Below are 27,283 nucleotides of genomic sequence, written 5' to 3' on the forward strand. Positions count from 1 at the left end.
CATCTGGGATGGTTAAACGAGAATGTGTGTGTTTTTCTAAACACTTGAATTAGGGTAGAACCACAGTACAGAAAATGGTGGAAACACGTGCTACCAGTAACATGAAAGTGAGTGCATGCGTAAAGAGAGGAAATAGAGCACGAGAGGCAGAGAAATTTTGAACTTTATCGTGAGTTAGAAGCTCGGAAAGTGATTCAGGTTCTGTCGCAAATTGACGAAAATAGCTCCGAATTCAGAATTTAACCTATTTATGTAACACTTTCAATCCTCAACTTATGCACTCCTCGGAGAAATTAAGAGTCCCAGTAGCCGGCTGTTGTGGCCGAGCGGTTCTAAGCGCTTCAGTGTGGAACCGTTCGACCGCTACGGTCGCAGGTTCGACTCCTGCCTCGGGCATGTATGTGTGTGTTGTCCTTAAGTTAGTTAGGTTTAAGTAGTAGGTTCTAGGGGACTGATGACCTCAGATGTTAAGTCCCATAGCACTCAGAGCCATTTGAACCATTTGAGTCCCAGCAAAGGAGAATTCCGATGGAACAGATGTGGCAGGATATTACACCATTTCCTGGAACAACAGAAGCACGAAGTGTTACTAGTAAGCGTTTCGGACACCATTTGTGGCGTGCTTCTAGCAGGTTTTTGCGCGCTAGATTTCTGGGTAACACGCAAGCAGGCACACGCTGCAGTCGTGACAACACACAAATTACCTGTCGAGTTACTGGCCAGCAGTGGCCGGGGAAGCAGTTAGTTTTAAGGACTTAATTAGTATGTAGGAATATAAGTATGTTTCGTGTCACATAGTTCAGGGTGGAATACAAGTGACTAGAGAAGTTCACGGAGGGGACTAAATTGTGAAATGGAGGGGGGGGGGGGTTTGCCCTCAACATTTAAATTATTAAAGATCAGATAGGCCGACCGCTGTGGCCGAGCGGTTCTAGGCCTTTCAGTCCGGAACCGCGCTGTTGCTACGGTCTCAGGTTCGAATCCTGCCTCGGGCATGGATGTGTGTGATGTCCTTAGGTTGAATTTAATAAGCACAATTGCATCAGCTGTTAACTGACACTACTGATGACAGCGATTTTCTTGTTCATATATGGCCACCGATACACTGCTGGCATACCCTGCATCTGTCATTGAATCTCAGTCCAACTCGTTTAGAGCTAATGTTGCTCTCAGAGGCTACAGTTGTGTCTTCTACATGTCATATGTTACATTTTCCCAAATCACAGAGCTATAATCACATATTCTTCTCCTACACTGCACACACTCAATAAGTACACTTTAAAAATGCAATGACGAAGAATAGCAAATAATTTATGTCCAGTCATGTTCGTTTTGTACGTGGAAAACAGTCATGGGACAATGACTCTCTGACCTTCACAAAACTCTTTCTAGTCACAAAATTCATTAGATGATGAAATTGATGGAATTCCGAAGTGACAAATCTTAGATTTTCACACTGCCAAAACATGTTTGTTTCTACCTCTTATTTCTGAATACTTGCATAATGAGCTAGTGATAGTGGGGATTGCTGGAAGTTATGAACAAGCAATCATGATGCAGAAAGTGTTCGAATGAATGTTGGCTGAAAAAGGATGTGTAATATCTATGCTGGCAATAACAGATATCTAGCGTAATATACCCGGACATCGTATGATGAACGCAATAGTTGTAGAGGAATTTCATTACTTTACATAGAACTCTCCCATAACTATACTAATTTCAGTAACCAACTACATGTACTACAATACACTTCAGTATTGGGAAACTGTCCTGCTCTTACACTAGCTAATATTTTACTACACCATATTAAGAACTAATTTCCGTACAACCATCCGAAACGGTTGAAAAAAGTATTTACTTCTATCAAGACGTAGACGACACACTAATATTACAAGACCGATGAGATAAATAAAGAGCTATACTCCACTGAATGGAATAAATAACACAAAAATATAAACGATATGGAAAGGATACATTGTTACTCACCACATGAGGAGTCGTTGACTCACAGAGATGTTTCATCGGAAAAACTGCTAAAATACTGAGCTCTTCGACAAAATTCTTCTTTTGTAATAGAAAACAGACACAAGCACAACTCATAGAGTCATGGACACTGTCTCCAGGTGCTGGAGCACGACTTAGCATGAGTCTGGCTCCAGTACCCAAAGACTATGGCCGTATTTATGTGGGCTGTGTCTGTGTGAGTATGTGTGTGTTTCCTATTTCTGAGGAGGGGCTTTGTCCTCAAGCTCGGCATTTACGTTAGTATTTCATTGTGTCTGCCTGTAACTCAACGCATTCTCTATGTGGTGACTAGCAGTCTGTTCTTCCCATATTGTTGTTAGTTCATTATTTGATTTTACTCAGAAACATATTTACAAGTGAGCATGAACACCGTAATAAAATAATAATTTTAGATATAACATAAATAACAAAAAATAGCAAAAAACGATAGCTATAATCTCACTTTAGACGACTAAACTTATATTAAAAAGCTACACGTAAGTAAACATAAAATAAAAGACAGTATTATGCCAACAAGGAAATATGATGACAGAAAAGCTCAGATAAAATTTGAGTTGCTAAACTTTTATATGGGAGGATCGGAATACGAATTTCTATCCTGCCAGATGATTTAGGTTTGCCTGGTTTATCTTGATGGCTGTTGACACTACTCCTTCAAATGGCAACCGCCATTTCTATCTCTAAGTGACTTAATGCGAGGTCTGTAATGTTCCTGGTAATGACCCAATATGTCCTCTTAACTTTCCTTGTTTACTGTCTTACGTATTTTCATTTATATAGTAACTTTACCCACTATGCTTAAAGTCTTGACGCTCTGTCAGAGATGTAAGCAATTCTCCTTAAAGATATTCATAACAGTAGACTTTGCAATGTGCTTGATAGGTGGTTTCTACGTGATAATAATAATAATACTTGCAGTAATTAAGAAAGGTGTTATGGAGAGGCTGTTCTTATTACTTTTGTTAAATGAACATAAGAACTTTACGGTAAAACAAGCAATACTTACCTATACATCATACTCAACAATTTATGGGTGATTCGAGTTCTCAATTCCCACAATCTGTGCAGAGACGCGGCAATTGTACTGGATGGTCAACTTTTTGCTTTGTTATAACTGTTGTATCTTTGTATCGATTTCAGACGTAGGAAAATAATGTCTATGAAGGTTTTTATTAAGTATGCCTATGCTTACTGTAATATTCTCCTAATGGTTTGTGAAAACACGAGCTAAGGGAAACTGATTTGTCGTGAAGTGTTTATGGCTGAGTTTACTCTAGTTCGATTTCGAAAATCTTAGATTAATTCTCTATGTGATGCGAGCATCTTACCTACTCTAACTGCAGAACTTTTTCTTTCATCACTTGTAACAATGGTATCCTGGAATGCTAGCAGATGTTGACGTGCCGAATAGAAGAGACCTCTTAAGATCTGCAGCACCATACCACGCTATCTGCAGGGTTTTCGGGCTGACGCCGTTCACAGTGGACACTGAGAGTTGTGAACTACGGAGGACACGTGCAGGTACACTGTACGCAGCTGCTGTTCTCGTCATGAGGCTAGTAATAACAGCGCTTGTGGGAAAACGGTTGCAAGCTATGAACGCGAGAAAAAAGGATTCCATCACCTTTGTGTGGTTGGTTGCCTATATCACGACATGCTCAGCTACCACCGTGATGACTGTCGTCGCAGATCTTTTTCTGAACATCCGCCAATACCAGAGGATCCTCACTCTGCTGCCTCATTGGGACAGCGGCGTCTTGGAGTGTCATCGTTCCTCCAGTGGGGCAGTACAGACCTCCTGCGTTGCAGTTTACGTCGTGTCTCTTGCTCTGATTATAGCTGTTGTTACGCTGGATCGTCCGAGCAACGGCACTGTCTGGGCGTTTTTCCCCATATTCTTCACAAATAGTATTGCACCAACAGCTGTTTCCAGGTACGTGGGACTTGTTCTTCTGGTGAAGGACGACTTAAGCGTCTGGGAGCTTCGGAGCAAATGAGGTGCCAGCGGCGACCACTTGCTGGTCGCTACCGGAAACTGAGGAGAGTCCACTCCGCACTGTGCCACCTGTCGCAGGAGGTTCTTCCGGCACATCAGACGTTCTTGGTTCCATTCATTGTGACAGCACTGTGCAATATCTCCCGGAACGTTATTGCGATAATCTTATCACTGCGGCATACACGGCCAGAGGTGGTACATATTTTGGTTCTGTCGTGGCAGTCGTTGCAGATGTTAACGGTGATAGCGGCCTCGCACGCGTTGTCCAGGGATGCGGCGCAGACAGCTCCTGCCCTGTGCCGGCTACTCCTGGGTTCGACTCTCCGCAGCTCAGAAACTGTAGAGCTGCGCCGCTTCTGCCGCCTGGCCCACAGCCAGAGTCCCACTCATCAACCTTACGGTGTGGTTCCTTTGGACATGAGGATGTTGGTGGCCTCCTTGTCGTTCGTTACAACTTATACCGTGGTTTTGCTAACTTTCTGGGAAGCGTTCTGAAACAGAAAACAGTGTGCTATAATTATTACAGCAGTGTTGATGAATATGGACTGTTCTGCACTAAGGTCGATGTGTGTGTTGCTAATAAAACTCTGTAGTGCTGTAAATGGCGAGTCCTCCCTGCTTGAAAATTTTTCCTTGCTTATTATTGCACAACACAGCCTAGGGGTATGAGGATGCAGGTATTCAAGTCTGTTGCGCAGTAAATCCTCCCAACGGTGGAAATTGAAGGAGACAAAACTGCAACATTTTCTTCACTACGTTTAACTTTCACGCAAGGGAAGACAAATTATTTTCTTAGATCAAGATACAAATTGCACGAATTTGTAATTCTTGAGGAATAAAAAGTAGTTGCATTTATGTGAAAGAGAAAAAAGTTCAGGAGCAACAACTGGAATGTTTTTAGTGGGCACAGAATGTTGCAAGAGAGGCTACGTTCCTCTGAAGAAGGCGGATGTTTGACAAAGAGGTTGCAATGCGACACAGAGCTATAGGAAACAACAACAGGACGCGGCAACACAAGAGTGCCACAAACACTACCTGACGTAGGCGAATGTAAACGGTGTTTCGTCGCTGTCTTCTATCGCACGTCAATTATGAGTTACTGCCGCTCGAAAAATCTACCGCTACAAAAATTATACTAGTGTTAATCTCGGACATAAAGATGACAACTACTTGCTTTGTTCCATAGAGAAATGGGACCAACACAGTTTGAAACACCACGACGGCCTGCAGAAACTGGCTGACACTGACGGCGGCGGTGCACAAATGCTGCGCAGCTAGCGCCATTCGACGGCCAACACCGCGGTTCCTGGTGTGTCCGCTGTGACGTGCGTGTGATCATTGCTTGTACAGCCCTCTCGCAGTGTCCGGAGCAAGTATGGTCGGTCTGACACACCGGTGTCAATGTGTTCTTTTTTCCATTTCCAGGAGTGTATATTGTAGCTTTTCTTGATATATTCACTGTTGTTGTTGTGGTCTTCAGTCCTGAGACTGGTTTGATACAGCTCTCCATGCTACTCTATCCTGTGCAAGCTTCTTCATCTCCCAGTACTTACTGCAACCTTCATCCTTCTGAATCTGCTTAGTGTATTCACCTCTTGGTCTCCCTCTACGATTTTTACCCTCCACGCTGGCCTCCAATGCTAAATTTGTGATCCCTTGATGCCTAAAAACATGTCCTACCAACCGATCCCTTCTTCTAGTCAAGTTGTGCCACAAACTTCTCTTCTCCCCAATCCTATTCAATACCTCCTCATTAGTTACGTGATCTATCCACCTTATCTTCAGCATTCTTCTGTAGCACCACATTTCGAAAGCTTCTATTCTCTTCTTGTCCAAACTAGTTATCGTCCATGTTTCACTTCCATACATGGCTACACTCCATACAAATACTTTCAGAAACGACTTCCTGACACTTAAATCTATACTCGATGTTAACAAATTTCTCTTCTTCAGAAACGATTTCCTTGCCATTGCCAGTCTACATTTTATATCCTCTATACTTCGACCATCATCAGTTATTTTACTCCCTAAATAGCAAAACTCCTTTACTACTTTAAGTGTCTCATTTCCTAATCTAATTCCTTCAGCATCACCCGATTTAATTTGACTACATTCCATTATCCTCGTTTTTCTTTTGTTGATGTTCATCTTATATCCTCCTTTCAAGACACTGTCCATTCCGTTCAACAGCTCTTCCAAGTCCTTTGCTGTCTCTGACAGAATTACAATGTCATCGGCGAACCTCAAAGTTTTTACTTCTTCTCCATGAATTTTAATACCTACTCCGAATTTTTCTTTTGTTTCCTTTACTGCTTGCTCAATATACAGATTGAATAACATCGGGGACAGGCTACAACCCTGTCTCACTCCTTTCCCAACCACTGCTTCCCTTTCATGCCCCTCAACTCTTATAACTGCCATCTGGTTTCTGTACAAATTGTAAATAGCCTTTCGCTCCCTGTATTTTACCCCTGCCACCTTCAGAATTTGAAAGAGAGTATTCCAGTTAACATTGTCAAAAGCTTTCTCTAAGTCTACAAATGCTAGAAACGTAGGTTTGCCTTTTCTTAATATTTCTTCTAAGATAAGTCGTAAGGTTAGTATTGCCTCACGTGTTCCAACATTTCTACGGAATCCAAACTGATCTTCCCCGAGGTCCGCTTCTACCAGTTTTTCCATTCGTCTGTAAAGATTTCGCGTTAGTATTTTGCAGCTGTGACTTATTAAACTGATAGTTCGGTAATTTTCGCATCTGTCAACACCTGCTTTCTTTGGGATTGGAATTATTATATTCTTCTTGAAGTCTGAGGGTATTTCGCTTGTCTCATACATCTTGCTCACCAGATGGTAGAGTTTTGTCATGACTGGCTCTCCCAAGGCCATCAGTAGTTCTGATGGAATGTTGTCTACTCCTGGGGCCTTGTTTCGACTCAGGTCTTTCAGTGCTCTGTCAAACTCTTCACGCAGTATCTTATCTCCCATTTCGTCTTCATCTACATACTCTTCCATTTCCGTAATATTGTCCTCAAGTACATCGCCCTTGTATAAACCCTCTATATACTCCTTCCATCTTTCTGCCTTCCCTTCTTTGCTTACAACTGGGTTGCCATCTGAGCTCTTGATATTCATACAAGTGGTTCTCTTCTCTCCAAAGGTCTCTTTAATTTTCCTGTAGGCAGTATCTATCTTACCCCTAGTGAGACAAGCCTCTACATCCTTACATTTGTCCTCTAGCCATCCCTGCTTAGCCATTTTGCACTTCCTGTCGATCTCATTTTTGAGACGTTTGTATTCCTTTTTGCCTGCTTCATTTACTGCATTTTTATATTTTCTCCTTTAATCAGTTAAATTCAATATTTCTTCTGTTACCCAAGGATTTCTATTAGCCCTCGTCTTCTTACCTACTTGATCCTCTGCTGCCTTCACTACTTCGTCCCTCAGAGCTACCTATTCTTCTTCTACTGTATTTCTTTCCCCCATTCCTGTCAATTGTTCCCTTATGCTCTCCCTGAAACTCTCTACAACCTCTGGTTCTTTCAGTTTATCCAGGTCCCATCTCCTTAAATTCCCACGTTTTTGCAGTTTCTTCAGTTTCAATCTGCAGTTCATAACCAATAGTTTGTGGTCAGAATCCACATCTGCCCCTGGAAATGTCTTACAATTTAAAACCTGGTTCCTAAATCTCTGTCTTACCATTATATAATCTATCTGATACCTTTTAGTATCTCCAGGATTCTTCCAGGTATACAACCTTCTATCATGATTCTTGAACCAGGTGTTAGCTATGATTAAGTTATGCTCTGTGCAAAATTCTACAAGGCGGCTTCCTCTTTCATTTCTTCCCCCCAATCCATATTCACCTACTATGTTTTTCCTTCTCCCCCTTTTCCTACTGACGAATTCCAGTCACCCATGACTATTAAATTTTCGTTTCCCTTCACTACCTGAATAATTTCTTTTATCTCGTCATACATTTCATCTATTTCTTCATCATCTGCAGAGCTAGTTGGTATATAAACTTGTACTACTGTAGTAGGCATGGGCTTTGTGTCTATCTTCGCCACAATAATGCGTTAACTATGCTGTTTGTAGTTCTAACCCGCACTCCTATTTTTTTATTCATTATTAAACCTACTCCTGCATTACCCCTATTTGATTTTGTATTTATAACCCTGTAATCACCTGACCAAAAGTCTTGTTCCTCCTGCCACCGAACTTCACTAATTCCCACTATATCTAACTTTAACCTATCCACGACATCCTCTTGAGCAGTCCCCGCCCGGAGATCCGAATGGGGGACTATTTTACCTCCGGAATATTTTACCCAAGAGGACGCCATCATCATTTAATCATACAGTAAAGCTGCATGTCCTTGGGAAAAATTACGGCTGTAGTTTCCCCTTGCTTTCAGCCGTTCGCAGTACCAGCACTAAGTATGTCAAACTTTATCTATTAAAATCAGCTACTGCTGCATCCATAGCCAAGAAACTGGTCAAGGATTATATAGTCAAGGTAGTCAAAGCAGGGGCTATTCTTTCTGACGATGGGTCAATGTTCACTGGATTTCGTTGGAGGCAAACATTAGCCAGTTGTGGTATAAAACAAATTCTAACATCAGTGTACCACCCTTCGGCGAATCCCGTGGAACGAATTTTTCGTGAATTAAACCGGTTCATGAGAACATATTGCCACAACCAGCAACCCAAATGGATCGATTATCTTCACGATTTTCAGAAATTGTAAACAATATGCCACATACTACGACAGAGTACACCCCATACGAACTGATGTTTGGAAAACAGGAACAGAATGACTGGATTCGACCAATTCCTAAAGTAGCTATTAACAAAATAGACCTACAAAATAAAGTACGACAATCCTTACTCAATATAATGGACAAGGCAAGAAAAAGGAAAATATATTTTGACAATCGACTTGGAAAAATAAAAACATATAAAGTGAAAGACCAAGTTTTAATAAAAACTCATCCTAAGGCTTCACTTATACAGAGGAAGAACACAAAATGGCAATTATTGTATCAAGGACCATTTTTGATTACCAAAATACCCCATCCAGGAACTTATGTTTTGAAGGATGTGAAGAATGGAAAGATGAAAGGAATGTATCCTCATCACTTGTTAAAGCAATTTCATGATGACTGAAGATTCTGAAGATTGAAAATACTGTTCTTATCAAATAATATTGATTAGAGAATTTTCATTAAACCTATGAATCATACTTAGGATAGTTTCTTTCTTTTTGCAATTTTAGTAGTTAGTTTTTCTTTGCAGGCATAATGTACGAGAGATATGCAGACATTATGTATTAGTTTTCCGCTGTAAGGATAAGTTTTCTTTTCAGTATGCAGAGAATTTAGCTATAGTATGAATGATTTCTTTCAAATTTTTTTATTTAGTTGATAGTAACTTCAATCAGGTTTCACAATGCATAATGACCATGGGTTAGTGACTCAAATGAATCTGGTCTATGGCAAGATATTTTTTCTTATGTTGATTTAACAATCTCAGTGTATGTTTGTATTTGCCTTTTTACTCGCTGAGCTGAAGTCATGCTGTTCGGAAGGGGTAACCCATTCTCAGTTTTAAAAGGACGCCTATTACTTTGTTTCAATCTTTTGTGATGAAGATTTTCTTTAAAATTGTACTATTGTTGTAACATACCTGCGTATGTAAATTATGTTATATCAATTGTTGCTCGCGGAGTTACCAACTGAGCGAATGCCTTTCAGTTATAAGCACATCAACAAGTGTTAAAGTCCATCTGAAAGATGACGAGCATAAGTTGACACGGCAGCAACAGTTGGATTTGTGTATAGTGCATTCTAGGGTTGTTGATATTAATGAAGAACACCTTACGACTTCCGAATATTTCGAATTCAGGACAGAGAATTAGAAAGAACTTTAGATTAGATTCTATTTCAGCTCAGCATAGATCAAACACCTTTTCCACGGAACTTACACTGACTCTTATTTTCATGTTAACCATATGCGGAAAACCATAATACCCACGAGGAGACGGTGAAATGGGAATAGAATTCAATCAGTTACCCGGTGATGACAGATAGAAGGGAATCACAGATGGACGTAAAACCAACGCGTCGACGGTTCACCTCAAGACACAGAAGATTAACAGTGTTGTGTTTCTTTTGTGAACAGTGTTTAAATTCATTCAAAAAAAATCCATATTGTAAATATTTTTTTTTATTTTCCATTGTAATTCAATTAATTATCTTTGCAAATGAGAAATACGAGGATGGTAAATCTACCCCGAGGTTTTCCTTGGTTTTCCTTTGTGGGGCTTGGCCGAATGGCTAGATTATCCGTTTGAGACATCCCAAGGCGAGTGACAGAAGCTTTGAAAGATGATGAAAAAGGTTTCTGATCACATCTCATGCCATCCTCGACAAATGAATAAAAGCAAGCATGTAAGCTATGCATATAAGCTGCATCAGGAATTCAGCACAGGCTTTGTCAGCAGTATATGCACCCAAATCTATAATTTACGTTTAGATAGTCATTCACTAATACCAAAATATCATAAGAAATACAGTGGACATTAATACTCTAGTGGACTTTAATACAGCGTCATAAACAATCACCGATATAGTGTTGTGTGAACGCTCGTGTTTGTTTTTGCCCAAAAACGTTCGTCCACAAGAGGGGCATATATGATGTATCATGCAGCGTAACTTGCTGTGACAGTGCGAGAGAGAGACAAAGATATTGTTTATTACTCTGTGGCGGTCAGCGCTCACATAATTATTCTTAGGATATAGAGTTTTTTGTTCTTGTTAAGAGTAATTTTTAGGAGGGAGAGCCATTCTTGTGATGTAAAAAATCGACGCCATTGCGAGTTATTGATTCACATTGTAAAATATAAGTGCATATGGAAGGAAATCAGTCAATAGAACAATAAAATATTGTTCATTGCAAGAAGGTACGTCTTATTATACACCCAGCGATATACTGCTATTGTGATTTACTGATAAACACCAGCTGAGAACAGTTCCGACGGGAGCGTTCAGTTCTAGTGAAATAGTTCGATGTTTTCTTCGGAAAAGAAGTCACTTCATGGATCATTCAAGTCCACAATAGTAACTGGACATTTCTCAGAACTGAAAGCAATCTGATTGCTATGCAACAGGGCCCGGAGAATATTTCTCCGTACTTTGGTTACTACTTTCAGCTCAACACGGTATCTGCAGCATCTGGAGCAGATTTCTACAACAGTGGAAGTGTGTAATCGCTATCAGTTTCACACACCGCCCTGTGTACACTGTATGTATTTACCCACAACAGTGAACATACAGTTACTCACACACATAGAAAGACAATACTAGGTGGTGTGGGGAAACATTTCAGTATAAAGGCCCTGTAGAGCTAAACAGTAATTAGCCTAGTAAGAAAAGGAGTCTTTATAAGTAGATATAAACTGTTTCTTGAGTAATATCAACATAAAAAACCACACAATGAATGGATTCTTTTCGTATTCAGGAACTTTGATTGAACTTTGTTTTCAAGATTCCCGTGTTAATACAGTTTCAAGTATCTGATTAGTTACAAATGAGCTAATGTGTTAAATATTTGACTGTATGAACACCGCGTCTTTGAGAGGCGAGCTTTCCCTGTGCCAGCCAGCTCAGATTCACATCGCTTGAGCAGCGATGTTCTGCCTTTCGCTAGCCTAACAGAGAACTGACGACACTGTAGAATACGTTTGGCAACTAAGTGACAGTCTATTTCCTTCCTGGTTTACTTCAGAATTATCCTGGTAAATTCATTCACTACTTTGTCATTTAGATTAAATACTCTGAATTCTTTTTACTTGAGGGATGACAGAGGTTGAGGGTGCAAGCACAAAACTACACTCATGCTCATAAATTAAGGATAATGGTGAAACAACACTTTGGTGGGCAGTTTGCGGGTTTAAATCACCTCGGGGTATGACCATGCTGTGAATTTGACATGCGGTTGTCGCACGGTGTCACTGGCAGCAGTCCACATACAGAGAGGTGTACAGTGCAAAAAGTAAGTCTTCAGACGTTTTCAGACGTGCTAATGGTGACTGTGTGTTGAAAATGGTTCAAAGAACACATATTGATGACGTTATGGGGGGTAGAATACTAGGACGACTGGAGGCTGGTCATAGACAGCAAGTCGTAGAATGGGCCCTTCTTGTGCCACAAAGTGTGATCTCAAGATTATGGCAACGATTCCAGCAGACAAGAATCGTGTCCAGGCGCTACAGTACGGGACGTTCACAGTGTGCAACATCACATGAAGACCGATATCTCACCATCAGTGCCCTCAGACGGCCACAGAGTACTGCAGGTAGCCTTGCTTGGGACCTTACCGCAGAAACTGGAATAGATGTCTCCAGACATACAGTCTACAGACGACTGAACAGACATGGTTTATTCGCCTGTAGACCTGCAAGGTGCATTCCATTGACCCCTGGTCACAGGAGAGCCCATACAACCTGGTGTCAAGAACACAGTATGTGGTCTTTGGAACAGTGATCCCAGGTTATGTTCACGGACGAGTCCAGGTGTAGTCTGAACAGTGATTCTCGTCGGGTTTTCATCTAGCGTGAAACAGGAACCAGATACCAACCCCTTAATGTCCTTGAAAGGGGCCTGTATGGAGGTCGTGGTTTGATGGTGTGGGGTGGGATTATGATTGGTGCACATACACGCCTGCATGTCTTTGACAGAGGAACTGTAACATTTCAGGTGTATCGGGACGTCATTTTACACCAGTATGTTCGCCTTTTCAGGGGTGCAGTGGGTTCCACCTTCCTCCTGATGGATGATAACGCACGGCCCCACTGAGCTGCCATCGTGGAGGAGTAACAGGGGTGTAAAGTTAGTTCGCCTCCACGTGACGCACCCTGGGTAACGCTAAATGAACTAACACAACTGGCGGCAGATCGAGCGAAGAATTCCTGCCCCACATCACAGTGAAATCTTGAACAGTAGATATCAGGCAATGAAGTGGCCTCCCTGTTTTCGGTCGACATATCACTGCACGTGTGACCCCTAGGACACTTCAGGAGCTCCGACAGGCACTGGTGCAAGAATGGGAGGCTATACCCCAGCAGCTGCTCGACCACCTGATCCAGAGTACGTCAACCCATTGTGCGGCCTGTGATCATATCCCATATTGATGTCGCGGTACATGCGCAGGAAACAGTGGCGTTTTGTAGCACATGTGCTTCGGGACGGTTTTCTCAACTTATCACCAATATCGTGGACTTACAGACCTGTGTCGTGTATGTTCCCTGTGTGCCTACGCTATTAGCACCAGTTTTGTGTAGTGCTACGTTGTGTGGAACCACATTGTGCAATTATCCTTAATTTATGAGTATGAGTGTGGTATAAATTACTCTTTTAGTAACTCTTACTTCTTCAGTCTGGACTAGTTTTGGAAATCACTTCTGTAGTAATATACTCTTTAAGTAACTGTTGGAGAGCTCAATTCTATTTACTTCTTTGGTTGTAACTAAAGTAGTAACGCCTTTTTACTAAAGAAGTAAGCCATTTCTGCACGGCAGACATTACCGCATCACCTTTTGCGTAATTTATGTTTGTCACTATAATTTTAGAAGCTAGGAAGGATTATTAAATTGATTTATTAAAACTGGAAAATCTAAATGCTATAGTACTAATTAATGATAACATCTTTGTACTAAGAAAAAGAAAAGCGCTATTAATGGATGAATCTACCCTTAACCCCACCATCTACAGCGACCAACGTCCATTACTGGTTGGTGACACGTATTAATTTAAGCGCCAGTTTGCGATACGAGCTACCAGCAACATGGAGATAGCCATGAAACGTTCAAAAAACATACCAGAAAATGAAAAAGAGCGGTTTGCTGAAATAATGAAAAAGTATATAACTGCTATTGACTCTAACGTAGAAGCTCTTATACAAAGATCAAAAGAGCAGTTTAAAGAAATTTGGAAGGACATGAGAGCAAAACAAAGAAAATGGAAGCTAACTGTAATTGAGAACGATTTCAAACTGGCGGTGGAGTAGGTGAAACGAAGATCGACGATATAACTCAAATAGTTGTTTATATCACCCGACAAGTTTTCGAGGGGATAACTAGAGTTAGCGACAATGAGACATCTAAAGATAATTTGATACTTTCAAGCAACTTTGATGATGACAACTGTTCTGAAGTTAGCAATAAAACTGCTGAAGGTGGAACTTTATCCCAGATCCATGATCCTCGGCTTGCACTCTCTGGTGGGAACTTATCACAAGATGCGCGCAGCAAAAGAGGGAGAGAACATGTGGTTGTAGTGAAGAACCGAGAGTTGTTGAAAAAAGCAAACGAGCTTCATTCCTTAAAAATGTGTTAATACAATGCAAAAATATTATTAATAGAACGACAAAGAGAAACCATGGAAGAAGAGCATAGCCTTAAAATGGAAATTATGAATCAGTTCAAGAACGTAATTAAGCAAATTTCAGGTTCCAGTTCTTCAGCCGGTGTGCTCCAGAAATTTGGGTTTTTGCGAGTGAGTAAGAAAATATTCATATGTATAAAACATCTTTTATTTACTTGACTTTTTCGAAATGGTTAATATGTTCTTGTTTCTTTTATAGCATAATATTTGCGTTTATCATTTCAGCATAGGTAGTAATTTTTGTTAATACCACATTCTAATATTTATCTGAATTTGCAATATTATAAAATAAGTCTTTTTTTCGAAATAATTGAAATATTGTACGACTTTGTACATTCAATTAAAAAATAAAATGAGAAGTTAATTCCCTTGCAAAAAAAAAATAAATAAAATAAAATAAAGAACATTACTGTAAAATTGCACATAAATAAATTGAGTCAATTTTCGCTGCAGTACTGACAATCCAGTGGCTTATTTATTCATTTAAGAAGGAAAAGCCTTTACACTAACTTCTAATTTTACTAGCAAACGAGGTAAAATTTTAACTAAAGGAATTAAGCATAATAACAGACTTTCTCACAGCTTGGCCTGCATCATCTGCTTCTGGCTGAAATGCATATTGATCGATGTGGTGATGTGGTGATCAGGGTGAAACACATCTCTAGCTTCTATTCCAAAGTTGTGTAGAACTGAAGCAGCCAGAATAACATTTCCACACTTGTTTGGTTTAAATCGCATTGTTTTAGCCGGAATTTGGAAACGTTGCTTCCAAATGCCGAACGCTCGCTGTACTGCACATCTGGTAGCAATATGGGCTCTACTGTAGCCCCGTTCGGGTCCTGTGTGGGCTCGGAATACAGACGCCGTAAGATGTTTAGAGAGAGCGTATCCACTATTTCCAATAAGCGACCCACCATATTCTTCATTTTCAAATTCTGCAACAACTCTACTATTGTCCCAAATGCGTGCATCATGTTTGGAACCCAGCCAACGGTTTACCACGTTCAAAATCTTCATATTGGCATCATAGATGATTTTTGTATTGATAGGAAACAAATTCTTACGATTTCTATATAGTTATGCTTGTCCTCCAGAAGGACAAAGTATGGGTATATGTACAAAATCTATGACATTTGGGAATCCACCAGCTCGACAGAATTCCCTTTTGTTCTTTGATATATTTTCTGGGCCGTGTGGCATGGACACTTACATTGGCTTTAAGGCAATTAAACTGTTTATCACTCTGTGAAAAGCTCTTCCAGCAGTAGTACGATGAATATTAACGAGGTCCCTGCTACGATTTGATAAGTACCTGTGCTAAAGATTCGCAGTCCACAAAGAAGTTGCAGGATAGGAGACAAAGCAAGGTTCCTGTCTGAATTATGCTGCAGTAACAGCTCCAGCATACCAAACAGCAACTCAAAAGACTCCTTACGAAACCCAAACCGTTCTTTGAAATCACTGTCGCTATACATCACAAATGGGTCTCTTCTCTCTATTAAAACCCTCATTCTTGGTATGTTCACTCTTCCTCCATCTTCATATATTCTTCGTAGTACTGGTAATCCATAGAATTTGACACTTAAAACACAGAACTCAAAGATAGCACTTTAATCTCTTACTTCACTCCTACTACTGCCTAGGAGTAAATTTTGGTCTCATTTCCCCCATAACTTACTAGCGTAGTAGCGTACTCTTCAGTGGTGCTCTCCACGAGTAATGGACTAAATAAATTTACTTCGGAAGTAAATGAAAAATTTGCTACTGGAGTAATTTACTCCTATAGTTCAGTACCAGGGGCGATTCTAGAAGTCGATCAAGGGGGGGGGGGGGGCTAATGGGGGGAGGAGGTTTGGGGGAATGGAATATCGCTTAACAAAAGGAGAGTTGGGGTCCTCCACCGACAAATTGGTAAAATTTTGTGTTGCTTAAAATGGTTTTTGGTAACTGTTTCGGAGTTCGGCGTAAAAAATGTGTATTAATAAATAATAAGACGCCCACTTTTAAGTTAAATAGTTAAATGATATTTATTGGTTTAGATAGTAAGCTATTTGTCGCTCTTATTCCTTTGTTAAAATGTGTTTGAAATAGATTGCAATCTATATTCCTACATAATTATAAAACAAGATTGAATCCGTTGGAGTAATATATTCGCTGATTTCTGAAGTAATTTTATCCAGTGTAATATGATACTCCATGGGGGGGGGGGGGGGGGCTATAGCCCCATAGCCAGTCCCCCCCCCCCCTCCTTGCCAAAGCCCACGTTCAGTACTATCGACTGAAGTAGCCGATTTCCTTCTCTCTTAGTAACTTACTACCTTAGTTTCACTTACTCCAGGTTGGTGCTCGCCACCCTGAAAATTTATGGTTTTGAGCTCAGGCAGCTATGTCCAACAGAAACTGCTGTTTACTTCGCCATTTACGACTTGAATTCTGTGTCTTGGCCATGGTTGGGACAACAATGAAGCACTGTTTGATGTAGATGTATGGAGCTTAGCGATAAAGCTTTCGCTATTCAGGCGGAAGAGTGTGTTAGTTTTCGTTTCTAAACTGGCTGGAGGTAACATTTTTCCCATCTTCTGTGCAAGAACCACTAGCAGATAGACTGACCATCAGAAAAGAAATCCCAAGACAACTTCTCCCCCAAAATTTCGTCGCTACCTCGATTCTGTGCTGTGCAGATCTAAAGGTGAAAAACTGCTTGTTTGTGCCTGATTTCTCTGCTTCTGTCACCTGTATTGGCACCATTGTGGCACTAAATGATTTGTTAACTGTATTTTGTCTTGTATCCACCCCTGCTGCTATGTTTGCTGACTTAAATTGTTGTCCTGAAACACTGCAATATGACTGTGGACTGATCTTTGACCGTTTCTTGCTAATTCATGACAATTTAGGATACTACGATTTATTAAAATAGTCTTTTTGTAATGTTATCGTGCTAAATAGTTTTTTCTTTAGTTTATTGAACACTGGTTGAATATGTTGTTATTGTTGTTATGATCTTCAGTTCGAAGACATCTACATCTACATTTACATTTATACTCCGCAAGCCACCCAACGGTGTGTGGCGGAGGGCACTTTACGTGCCACTGTCATTATCTCCCTTTCCTGTTCCAGTCGCGTATGGTTCGCGGGAAGAACGACTGTCTGAAAGCCTCTGTGCGCGCTCTAATCTCTCTAATTTTACATTCGTGATCTCCTCGGGAGGTATAAGTAGGGGGAAGCAATATATTCGATACCTCATCCAGAAACGCACCCTCTCGAAACCTGGCGAGCAAGCTACACCGCGATGCAGAGCGCCTCTCTTGCAGAGTCTGCCACTTGAGTTTGTTAAACATCTCCGTAACGCTATCACGGTTACCAAATAACCCTGTGACGAAACGCGCCGCTCTTCTTTGGATCTTCTCTATCTCCTCCGTCAACCCGATCTGGTACGGATCCCACACTGATGAGCAATACTCAAGTATAGGTCGAACGAGTGTTTTGTAAGCCACCTCCTTTGTTGATGGACTACATTTTCTAAGGACTCTCCCAATGAATCTCAACCTGGTACCCGCCTTACCAACAATTAATTTTATATGATCATTCCACTTCAAATCGTTCCGCACGCATACTCCCAGATATTTTACAGAAGTAACTGCTACCAGTGTTTGTTCCGCTATCATATAATCATACAATAAAGGATCCTTCTTTCTATGTATTCGCAATACATTACATTTGTCTATGTTAAGGGTCAGTTGCCACTCCCTGCACCAAGTGCCTATCCGCTGCAGATCTTCCTGCATTTCGCTACAATTTTCTAATGCTGCAACTTCTCTGTATACTACAGCATCATCCGCGAAAAGCCGCATGGAACTTCCGACACTATCTACTAGGTCATTTATATATATTGTGAAAAGCAATGGTCCCATAACACTCCCCTGTGGCACGCCAGAGGTTACTTTAACGTCTGTAGATGTCTCTCCATTGAGAACAACATGCTGTGTTCTGTTTGCTAAAAACTCTTCAACCCAGCCACACAGCTGGTCTGATATTCCGTAGGCTCTTACTTTGTTTATCAGGCGACAGTGCGGAACTGTATCGAACGCCTTCCGGAAGTCAAGGAAAATGGCATCTACCTGGGAGCCTGTATCTAATATTTTCTGGGTTTCATGAACAAATAATGCGAGTTGGGTTTCACACGATCGCTGTTTCCGGAATCCATGTTGATTCCTACATAGTAGATTCTGAGTTTCCAAAAACGACATGATACTCGAGCAAAAGACATGTTCTAAAATTCTACAACAGATCGACGTCAGAGAGATAGGTCTATAGTTTTGCGCATCTGCTCGACGACCCTTCTTGAAGACTGGGACTACCTGTGCTCTTTTCCAATCATTTGGAACCTTCTGTTCCTCTAGAGACTTGCGGTACACGGCTGTTAGAAGGGGGGCAAGTTCTTTCGCGTACTCTGTGTAGAATCGAATTGGTATCCCGTCAGGTCCAGTGGACTTTCCTCTGTTGAGTGATTCCAGTTGCTTTTCTATTCCTTGGACACTTATTTCAATGTCAGCCATTTTTTCGTTGGTGCGAGGATTTAGAGAAGGAACTGCAGTGCGGTCTTCCTCTGTGAAACAGCTTTGGAAAAAGGTGTTTAGTATTTCAGCTTTACGCTTGTCATCCTCTGTTTCAATGCCATCATCATCCCGGAGTGTCTGGACATGATGTTTCGAGCCACTTACTGATTTAACGTAAGACCAGAACTTCCTAGGAGTTTCTGTCAAGTCGGTACCTAGTATTTTACTTTCGAATTCACTGAACGCTTCACGCATAGCCCTCCTTACGCTAACTTTGACATCGTTTAGCTTCTGTTTGTCTGAGAGGTTTTGGCTGCGTTTAAACTTGGAGTGAAGCTCTCTTTGCTTTCGCAGTAGTTTCCTAACTTTGTTGTTGTACCACGGTGGGTTTTTCCCGTCCCTCACAGTTTTGCTCGGCACGTACCTGTCTAAAACGCATTTTACGATTGCCTTGAACTTTTTCCATAAACACTCAACATTGTCAGTGTCGGAACAGAAATTTTCGTTTTGATCTGCTAGGTAGTCTGAAATCTGCCTTCTATTACTCTTGCTAAACAGATAAACCTTCCTCCCTTTTTTTATATTCCTATTAACTTCCATATTCAGGGATGCTGCAACGGCCTTATGATCACTGATTCCCTGTTCTGCACTTACAGAGTCGAAAAGTTCGGGTCTGTTTGTTATCAGTAGGTCCAAGATGTTATCTCCACGAGTCGGTTCTCTGTTTAATTGCTCGAGGTAATTTTCGGATAGTGCACTCAGTATAATGTCACTCGATGCTCTGTCCCTACCACCCGTCCTAAACATCTGAGTGTCCCAGTCTATATCTGGTAAATTGAAATCTCCACCTAAGACCATAACATGCTGAGAAAATTTATGTGAAATGTATTCCAAATTTTCTCTCAGTTGTTCTGCCACTAATGCTGCTGAGTCGGGGGGTCGGTAAAAGGAGCCAATTATTAACCTTGCTCGGTTGTTGAGTGTAACCTCCACCCATAATAATTCACAGGAACTATCCACTTCTACTTCACTACAGGATAAACTACTACTAACAGCGACGAACACTCCGCCACCGGTTGCATGCAATCTATCCTTTCTAAACACCGTCTGTGCCTTTGTAAAAATTTCGGCAGAATTTATCTCTGGCTTCAGCCAGCTTTCTGTACCTATAACGATTTCAGCTTCGGTGCTTTCTATCAGCGCTTGAAGTTCCGGTACTTTACCAACGCAGCTTCGACAGTTTACAATTACAATACCGATTGCTGCTTGGTCCCCGCATGTCCTGACTTTGCCCCGCACCCGTTGAGGCTGTTGCCCTTTCTGCACTTGCCCGAGGCCATCTAACCTAAAAAACCGCCCAGCCCACGCCACACAACCCCTGCTACCCGTGTAGCCGCTTGTTGCGTGTAGTGGACTCCTGACCTATCCAGCGGAACCCGAAACCCCACCACCCTATGGCGCAAGTCGAGGAATCTGCAGCCCACACGGTCGCAGAACCGTCTCAACCTCTGATTCAGACCCTCCACTCGGCTCTGTACCAAAGGTCCGCAGTCAGTCCTGTCGACGATGCTGCAGATGGTGAGCTCTGCTTTCATCCCGCTAGCGAGACTGGCAGTCTTCACCAAATCAGATAGCCGCCGGAAGCCAGAGAGGATTTCCTCCGATCCATAGCGACACACATCATTGGTGCCGACATGAGCGACCACCCGCAGATGGGTGCACCCCGTACCCTTCATGGCATCCGGAAGGACCCTTTCCACATCTGGAATGACTCCCCCCGGTATGCACACGGAGTGCACTTTGGTTTTCTTCCCCTCCCTTGCTGCCATATCCCTAAGGGGCCCCATTACGCGCCTGACTAGTTTGATGCAGCTATAATATCCTGTACAAGTGTCTTCATCTCCGAAGAAACATGACACAGTTCTTCATAACAACACAGGCACTGCAGTATCGAATTTATCCGCCGATACCAGGCAGCAACTTTCAATTAAAATGTCCCGTACGGGAATTACATAAAGTTTGCACGAGTACAGATTGCGACGTAGGAACAACATCATATGAATTTTTGGGTCTGGCCGTACGTCGTGCACGGACAACCAGAACAGTTAACGGGAGAACTCGCGTAAAGCGAGAAATAGCAAATCCAGTCCCGGTTTGGCACAAATTTTCATTGTCATCATTCCCTTCGTATTCACAACTGCGAATTTGGGTTTGGCTTGATGTTGCATTTTAATCACATATTCAATGAATTTTGTCCTGTCTATGCAATAATAACGTTGTTGACGACTCCTCCCTAGAAATTAGGTGCTTTTGTACATGGCTGAACGCTGGAGCACCAACTGTAGGATAAAATCTTCGTGAAAAAAATAAACAGCGAATCCGTTGCAAAATGGGGGATTTATTTAAACTCCCTGGTCATGGTTTCAAAGTTTATAAAAATGTCTTTTTCAGAAGGAAAGTGGTGGCAAGTGGGTTACATGTCGTAGCGGAGGTACGTTGACATATATCTAAGTGGCGTCAGTAAAATATAAATTCCTCCCCCCCCCCCTCCAAATTTATAAAAGATTTACAGTATGATAGTCGTCACTGAGCAGTGCTACATCAACGTACAGCTATACACTATCGTCGCGTACGTAGAAGCTGTCGTGTGTCAGGCCATTACATACAGTGATTTTGTTTGTTTTCTTTCTTACAAGTAATGTAGACATTAAAAATTGAGCAGAAAGGAATTCATTTTAAATCATCGATAGATTAGATTTAATATCGATAGTGACGACCCAAATGAGTATTTACTGGTAATTATTATTAAAACGATATGTTTTGTATTTACGTTTTGTAGTCTAGTGTTAAGAACTGAACCAAAATTCAATTTATGAAATGTAAGATTATAATTTAAATGTAAATGAAGATTGTATGGTCTGTAGATGCGGAAGCCAAAGTAATTATTGAGACTGTAAGTATGGTATTGTTGAGGAGTAGCAGGAAAGTATGGAGATATCGAAAGCGGTGTGCATTACTGGCGATCTAAAGAACATAGTTAAACATTGTAGTACCAGTACTACTGAGTGATGAAGAACTATGATGACGTGGAGGAGTTTTAATTGGAATACGAAGAAAAATGATTCAGGTATTTATCAATGAAGACAGCGAATTGCAGTTTTTGTCTGCGGTTATTAAGCAACTTTTTCAACTTAAAAAATGTGTCATAGACTGTGATGGAAATTACTGACAGCACGAATAACGACTAGCAAAGAAGTTTTGGATGAAATTTATGCAATACAACCCCCTTCCATTTTTCGCACTTAATGTATGATATATTTGCGTAATATACATCAAAGTATTTGTCTGAATTTACGTTGCATTTTTAGTTTTACGATGAAAAGTGCGTTGATTACGGAAAAATGGGTTTAAAAATGACGCGAACGTTAAGATTACACTATGCTACAGGTCAGTCTGTTAAGTGATAATACTACCGTTATTTGGGATTCACATTCGTTGGCTTCGACAACTCAAAAACAAATAGTCATCTTTAAACCTAACCTAGACTTCGGGCTACGCTACAGACCTGTATGTCACCACTACCAAGATTTAAGGGCTGGAGGCCGAATAGCACACCGACTGATGTTTGAGCCAGCGTACATCAGAATAATTTGAATGTGTTAATTGGCTTTAGTATCTTGGAACATAAAACTAATGAAGTAAACCTTAATTATCTTGCTGCGATTCAACAATTAGCTGCTGTAGTTTTAAATGAAAGTTACGTTTAGTGATTTACTTGCCAAATCAAAATCAACAGTGCTTGAATTTCTTTGAATATTTGTGTACAACTATTGAACGTGCTCTGTTTTTCTCAAATATGGCTGACTATGCCGACATCCCCGTTTTTATGGAGCATATCAGTTTGAAAACAACTGTAAATGTTATGCATAATTATTATTATTATTTTGTTCTTCCCAGTCACGACCACATTTACTATGTCCACGAGCGATGTTTCTTAAAAACTAGGTAATGAAAGAATCCTCGTTCTGTTGCGTAGAGTGTGAGCCATTGCAAATTATATGCAGGCTCTAGGCGTCACATACATATGGCCTTCTTACTACGCCCGTTCGTTTTAAAGTGTTTGTCAAGAAAATGGGTTGATTCTTAATATGTTTCCAATTGGTACACAGTATTATTCACATCATTATCTTTGTTGTGCTATTTTATATTGACATACTCCACTGTATTAATAGTGCAAGGCGAAGTATTTTCAGTTTTCAAAACGTGATTAGGTTGATAGTTATACTATAGCCTTTAGATACTCTTCAACGTATGACAGAATCTTGAAATCTTCACTGTTTTTTAGAAATAGGGCAAGTGTGCAGGGTTGATATTTATCATCGTGACTGATTCGTCACTTACTGTCTGTCGGTGTTCAGGGGGATTCAAAATCCGTATTACAGGCTTCTCGCGGGACTTAGTAGATGAAGTTTTGATGACAAACACACGCTTGGAAATATACCGTTTCGATATAAAATAAGTTTTAAGATCGGACCACTTTCACACTTACCACTTCACGTTACGGACGCTCATGTTATGACCTGACGTCGACCCCTGAACAAGCTGGTGACGAAATAGTCTCTGCGCTGCTGGGTTTTGATAGCCAGGCGCGCACTGGTGACAAAATTGTCCTTTTCTGTGCATTCTCCTCATCCCATTTGCTTCCACTATGTCGCACGCAATCATGGCACCAACGCCCTTGCACATGACTGTTAACGAAGACGATATTGATAATGATGTTCATGTAGAAGAAGTGGAAGGTGGAAGAAACACAAACACTTTTCAATAAAAATTTGCAGTATTATTCGAAGATAAACACGAAAGTTAAAGAATGGAAGAAAATCCACCGAATAATATTTTCTTGGAACAACATGTGTTCAGTTGGGACAGACAATCTCATATTCGTATTTTTTGAGTTCCGTAAACCAGTGGGTAAAAACGGAACCCATATAGGATCAGTTCTTTGCCCGTCAGTCTGTCTGTCCGTACGCTATGAGCCGTTTTTCTAAGGAACGGGTGGACGTATCGAGTCGAAATGTATATCCCCTACGTCTATGGTCCCCTGACGATGTAAAACAAAGCTTCTAAGTCAGTGCAGTCAAAATATACAGCCATTGATGTCACATATTTTGATACTCGTAAACTCACTCATTAAAAACTATAGCGTTGACCTAAATATAGAATCATGAAATTTGCCAAGAAGCAAGGTTTCACAGTAGCCTACAAGTAAAGGAAAAAACGTGAGAATTAAAAATGCGAAGTAATTCATCAAACCTTCAGCAGTCATTCTAAAACACTGAAAAAAATTCCTTGGATGTTGTTGAAGTTTATGAAACACTGTATACAGCTTTCCACTAATGCCTCCGACTGTATAGGAGGTGCCCCCCCTTTCCCATCGTTCTTTTTATGCTGTTTTCTTTTAAATCTCATAAATTCGCAAATAATGACCGTCTCCTCAAAAAATTCGTATCAACGAATGGCGGTTGGATTTGAGAAAAAGTATAGTGGCTCTCATCCTTCGTGAGCGCACCTTACTTTGACGTGACGTGAACAGTGACGGAAACTTTTTTGTCACGGCGACAAAACTCGCTGTTTTTACGCCCAGACGAGCGCAGTTGAGTCTGCTGAGCGCTCCAGCTACCCCACCACTGCGCTGCGAGTGAGACGGCCATATCACTGTCTAACTAACGTGTTAGATTGTGGCTGTATGCTAATGGCAGCACACGCACGCGGCTTAGGAAGACGTGTTTGCAATGCGGTGCGGCTAATTCTAAGACACGAGTATTGCACAGCACTTTTATAAGCACGTGTGAATCAGATGTGTGCCTATTTTCAAATCTCTACTTTTCGGCCAAAACAATTACTTGTATTAGGCCTACTCGATTAAATGAATACATCATACAGTGCTAATAACTAGGCAATCTTCACTGTTTATTGAAAACAGGCATACAGTCTGTAACTTCTAAGTTGCCAAAGTTGCTCCCTAGGCCTGAGTCAGTAGAAGCTGGTAGAAGACGTAATGCTCCAGCCGTTTGCCATGTGTTTTCAGTTAGCCGGCCGGGCCTGCTTCCTCCGTTCACCGCTACACCCTTCTGAAATTGGCTAACGTACTACAGCTACCAGCGACATATGTTAACTGTGTGTTCATGTAGAGGCATAGGCGTGTGTATGCATCCGCGCACTAGTGTGTGTGTGTATGTATTTTAATATAGCTCGAAATAGGATAATTCCGAAAGTTGGCAAGTTTTCTTTCTCATTGTGTTTTCCCATCAACGACTCAGTGCTTCTTTAATCCAAAAGTATTTACATTCTACCACACCTATCCTACAACATTTACATAACACGTTGCACTGCTATTACTTACACCTAGTCTCAAGTTTGAGAGAATTTATGACTCCATTCAGTATTACAGTATAACCAATAGAATTTTAATGAAACACACAGGAGAGCAATAGAAAAATCGCACTTTCTGCCACTATAGCACTACAAACTGTACTAAAAATGATGTGTTTTGGAAAGATCTTTGATATGGCCTGTTACTGAAGCTGCATATTTTTGTAGGAAATGCACCAAATACAACATGCACTGAAATCAAGATGGCAGCTGCTCGATCTGTTGCTGTCAGTTAATTACAACACAGGCCACATTCTAGACCTCAGACTAAGGTACTGATCAGTCTGTCACCACAGCCAGATTTTTTGCTTTCACATTCGTTGGCTTAACGAACTCTAAACTGAATTTAGACCTTGGGCTAAGCTACGGATCACTCTGAAACCACAAAGTTTTTTGCTTTTACGTTCATTGGCTTCGCCAACTGTTAACTACGATAGTTCTTATTGTCACTGATGTCAATATCTGATAATCTACCTCTACTGGAAATATTTCAAAGAATCAAAAATGCACCGCCTACAGATATGATAGGAAACTGGCTAGTTTATTGAAGAATAGTGAAATTAGTTTTCAACAGAGCCAACTCCAAACATGTCTCTGCAAGTTTATATGTGGAGGAGTTGAAAAATAAGTTTCCCCTGTCGACTGTGGTCAGAGTTGTGTGTGAAAGGAAAAAAAGGAGAATGAGACATTAAAGATAAGACGTATCTTTATTTTTCTACATAATTTCCAAGTACATTGAGACATTTGTCATACCGCTTTATAAACGTCGAAAAGGCTTCCAGGAAAGAATCAGGGCGTTGCATACGGAAGAAGCGTTGAACGGCTTGTTTGACATCAGCGTTGCTGCCAAAGCGCCTTCCGCCGAGAGTCTTCTTCAAAACAGGAAACAGACGGTAGTCACTTGGTGCGAGGTACGGACTGTAAGGCGGATGGTGTAGGCGCTTTCAAACAAGAGTTGCAATATGGTCTCGCGTTGCCGTCGCCGTGTGTGGTCTCACATTGTTATCCAACAGCAGAACACGAGATCTGAGAAGGCAAGTCCGCCTTTTCCAAATCGCCTCTTTCAGTTTCGACAGAATGGCACAGTACCATGCAGCATTGATGGTTGCATCCTCCAGAACGTCCAGCAGCAAAACTCCTGTGGCGTCCCAGAAAACGGTGAGTAGCACTTTACCTGCAGGCGGAGTGCTTTTAAACTTCTTTTGGACAGGTGATGACGAACTTTTCCACTCAATGGGTGCGCCCTTCGATTCGGGCTTGTAATGGTGGACTCACGTTTCATCTCCCGTCACAATCCGAAACAGAACATCATTGTGGGATTCGTGGCAATGCACGAGCTGTTCCAGGCTGAACGCCACACATTGTTCCATGTGTGTCGGCATCAGTTGGCAAGGCACCCATCGTGCTGACACCTTCCCGTATCGAAGAATGTCGTGGACGATCTTTTGAGCTCACTCATGTCCGATCCCAAGCTCTGCCGCTACTCCATCCGTGGTGATACGCCGGTTCGCTTTAATCATGTCGTGCACCTTCCTGACATGTGCATCTCTAGTAGCCGTGTTTATCAGTCTAGGTCTCGGTATGTCCTGCACTTGCTGACATCCATCACTGAACTGCTGGCACCATCTCCGCACCATTTGCCACGACATCACACCTGACCCATGCATCTCAACAAGGCGGTCATGATTTCTGTGTGTGACACTCCACGTGCCCATTCACAGCGGATAACAGCTCTCACTTCCACCTTTGACCGTGACTCCAAAACACACCTTCTCTCCAGAGTTCCGGGAAAAGACTGAGTGGCTGGCCTCCGCTTTGTGCAGGCACTGCGACAGC

Source organism: Schistocerca cancellata, chromosome 3, assembly GCF_023864275.1.
Source record: "Schistocerca cancellata isolate TAMUIC-IGC-003103 chromosome 3, iqSchCanc2.1, whole genome shotgun sequence".
NCBI classification, from domain to species: domain Eukaryota; kingdom Metazoa; phylum Arthropoda; class Insecta; order Orthoptera; family Acrididae; genus Schistocerca; species Schistocerca cancellata.